Here is a 4251-nt window from a genome sequence, read left to right on the forward strand (position 1 = left end):
GATCATCGCTCTTCGTGGCCTGGCCTCTCGTGAGTGTATAAAGGCCGGCATTCTTCACAACAGTGAGCTCATCACCATGTGAAAGGCGCTCACCCCATTTATTCAACTCTAACCCTTGGATTTCGTCTAGTTTCAAACGGTGATATAACAAGGAGCGAAAGGAAAGCTATCAGAAAAATGTTGGAATCGCTGGATTAAAAATCGAATATCCCAGCCGGTTGGGGGACGAGAAGAAGACAATGGAACACATTTAAAGCCCAGGTTAATGACACAGAAACGAAACAGTTTGGGTAGGTTAAAACAGTGAGTTGAATGTACTGTTATGAGCATTCAAATGGGGACAAAAAGGAGTTTGTGTGAACACTTGTTAATGACCCTGAGAATCGCAGCGTGGCAATCTAGTTTGATTTAAGGCCAAGAGAAACGCACCTACAGAGCCGGTATTGAGGCTGTGATGAAGGCTTTTGTTAACTGTAATGTATATATTAGCGAAGGTTAAGGTGCAAGTTAAGCGTCAGTGAATGGGTGAGTGTTGGATCAAGACGTTGTAGTAGTGAGTCTTGGTGGAGTGGGGAAGGCGGAGCTGGTGTAGGGAGAGCTTTGTTAGGGAGAGCTTTGATAGAGAGAGCTTTGTTAGGAGAGCTGCGATACGGAGAGTTTTCATAGGGAGAGGATTCTTATACGCATATGTGACTTAGAAACAACTTGTCATCCTCTTTTTTTTAACATTAATTTTCAATTGTTGGAGACGAAGGGAATACCCAAACCTGATATTTCCTATGAATAGTATAGTATATATACGTACTAAATAATTATAATAATAAATTGATTTGTCGCTCTTTCGCTGGATTATGATCAGGTTTGAAACTTATCCTGTTAAAATATAAAGAGATAATGACTGTTATAAATATTGATGTGTAATGCTATGCATTTTATTTTTCATTGTGTGCTTGCCTATTGCTCACGAACTCTCAATGTTATTATAATTGTATATGTTGCATAAATGATTTACCCTCGGTCGCGATTGTGTGGTGTTCAAGATCTGTATGAGCCCCGAGGACGACTGTATAGCAGTGGGTGTATGGTGCATACACCCACGTATTCTAGTGCAGTCATCGACAGGATAAAACCTTCACACAAACTACACGTACCGTGACAAACTATGATAGCGACGTTTTTAGCTATCTTTGTGGCACGCTTTCCTACATTCTAGTGTAACCACCATAGAAGTAACCATTCGTGGTCACTAATCGTAAGAAATAAACTAGAAAAAATGTGTTTATAGCTTCGTGCAATTAAAGAATATTTTACTTGATGGGTTCCGCTGATAATTTCTTCGGTTTGCCCTTGAAAAACAGTCCAGCTCTCCCGTTCTCTGCTGTCTGTGGTTTCTTTTGTCCTTCCTCTCCGCTGCCTCGTAGAAAATGGTGTTTCTGTATACTTTAATCTCAATTTAATTCATCGTATTTCTCTTGCTCCATTCATGCTTCTCTAGCTGCATTAATGCCTATAAACAGTAGACGGCGACATATAGAAAAATATACAGTGATTGCAAGTTAGGAGTCCTGGCCAGGGAGAATTTACTGGGAGCCAATCCGTAACTGTTCGCCTCTGTTCTCCCAGCAGTAATTAAATATCTGATTATTAATCTATTGAGGGTTCGTGTTCCAGGGAAAACTGGTAGGGTAAGGCTTACCATGAGCTATGAGAAGGGAAAGCTCTCAGCCTGGTAACAGGAGTCAGAAAAGTGTTGATTATTTCACTATTACACTAACTGTGCTAAGGGGTGTAATCATTCTCTGTCTGTCTCTCTCTCTCTCTCTCTCTCTCTCTCTCTCTCTCTCTCTCTCTCTCTCTCTCTCTCTCTCTCTCTCTCTCTCTCTCTCTCTCTCTCTCTCTCTCTCTCTCTCTCAAGTCGGGAAATATTCAGATATAATATTCAAGAACAAAAATGATAGAAAAACGACATGGACTCAGCTTTCAATATTTGTCATAAGTCAAAACCGTTGTATGAGAGAGTGTCTCGCCTGCCTGGGTGACGGACGACGCCATGCATCACTCCCCGCCGCATGCAAATTTCAACTGCTAGTCGCAACCAGCCTGTCTGCCGACTCCTGCAGAGCTGTGCAACTGGCCAGTTGACTCCTGATAAACACACACACACACACACACACACACACACACACACACACACACACACACACACACACACACACACACACACACACATACACACATACACACACACACACACACACACACACACACACACACACACACACACACACATACACCCACACACACACACACACACACACACACACACACACACACACACACACACACACACACACACACACACACACACACACACACACACACACACACACACACACACACACACACACACACACCAGCAACAAAGAGCTCACAACTTATGCACACGTGCTCTCAAAGGGGAAAGATAAAGGTAAAATAACAAGGAGAATTTAGGAAAATATATGTAGAAAGGGAAGGCAGGTACTTAATGGGAAAGAGAGAGAGAGAGACAGAGAGACAGAGAGAGAGAGAGACAGAGAGAGAGAGCGAGCGGTAGTGGGTGAGATATACGACACACTATTGTGAGAGAGCCTGGACACAGGCAGTGCTCAGAAGGGACATCAAAGGCCAGTAACGATGATTGAAGAATAATAGGACGACTTGGCTACTGAAGAACATTTCTTATTCTTTGCATAATATAATTACGTGTCGGTTGTTTCTGCCAATGTATCGTAAAGATCTTGAAGTATATTTTCTGGTGAATGCTCACTGAGCTAAATAAATGAAAATCATATATATATATATATATATATATATATATATATATATATATATATATATATATATATATATATATATTTATCTACATCTGGAAGAGGGAATGTGTTTTCAGTGTCAGGCCGAGGCTAGATATCAGACACTGATGGATAGGTGACCAACATCGGTCCTATTCCTCCCATTAAATGACCGTCGGCGCCCATACAGGCCCCACCTGTATGGGCGCCGACGTATATATATATATATATATATATATATATATATATATATATATATAATATGTATTTATATATAATATGAGGAAGCATAGCTTTGGAGGGAGGTGAGCATAGGCCGCAGATGCTGCGTCCATGAATTATACAGTATTGGAACGACGGGAGTGGTCGCTGACTTGCTGACTGTTGTTGTCGCTGTTGCTGTTGCTGATGATGCTGATTTTCTCGTTGCTAAATCTGTTGTTGCTGGTGCTGTTGCAGGTGTTATTGTTGCTCATGGTCTGTCTTCACTTACACTGTACGGCACTAATAATTACGTCGACTACAGGAGTGGCTCTATACTACTCTATGGAGACTCGACAGTAATGGGGGTACTGTTTAGCAAAGACGAGGACTCTAAATCACCATAATTCTGTAACATATTGTCCGTAGAACCGCTACAGCTGCTGGTGCAGCTTCTGCAATTCAGAGACACGAAGCTGCTTGCGGTGAGCGTTCCACACTCACCAGCTGCGGTTAACATTAAGAATCATCCAGCGGTATTGACGGTAATAGGGGTCTGGCGGGCATGTGAGAGGGGGGGGGGTGGAGGGAGCGCTGTTTGGGTACTGATGGTGAAGGGCAGTGGAAGGGGGAGGGGTGTGGGAGGGGGCAAGACTAGACGGGGTGTGACGGGGGCCCAAGATTAGCGTAGACGAGAGTGGATTGACGTAGAGGAGTGAGGGATGACGTAGAGGAGTGAGGGATGACGTAGAGAAGTGAGGGATGACGTAGAGGAGTGAGGGATGACGTAGAGGAGTGAGGGATGACGTAGAGGAGTGAGGGATGACGTAGAGGAGTGAGGGATGACGTAGAGAAGTGAGGGATGACGTAGAGGAGTGAGGGATGACGTAGAGGAGTGAGGGATGACGTAGAGGAGTGAGGGATGACGTAGAGAAGTGAGGGATGACGTAGAGGAGTGAGGGATGACGTAGAGGAGTGAGGGATGACGTAGAGAAGTGAGGGATGACGTAGAGGAGTGAGGGATGACGTAGAGACGTGAGGAATGACGTAGAGAAGTGAGGGATGACGTAGAGGAGTGAGGGATGACGTAGAGACGTGAGGAATGACGTAGAGAAGTGAGGGATGACGTAGAGGAGTGAGGGATGACGTAGAGGAGTGAGGGATGACGTAGAGGATGATCGGGGTTATACTGGTAGTCGAGAGAGAGACTTAATTG

This window comes from Procambarus clarkii, chromosome 9 (genome assembly GCF_040958095.1).
Source record: "Procambarus clarkii isolate CNS0578487 chromosome 9, FALCON_Pclarkii_2.0, whole genome shotgun sequence".
Lineage (NCBI taxonomy): Eukaryota > Metazoa > Arthropoda > Malacostraca > Decapoda > Cambaridae > Procambarus > Procambarus clarkii.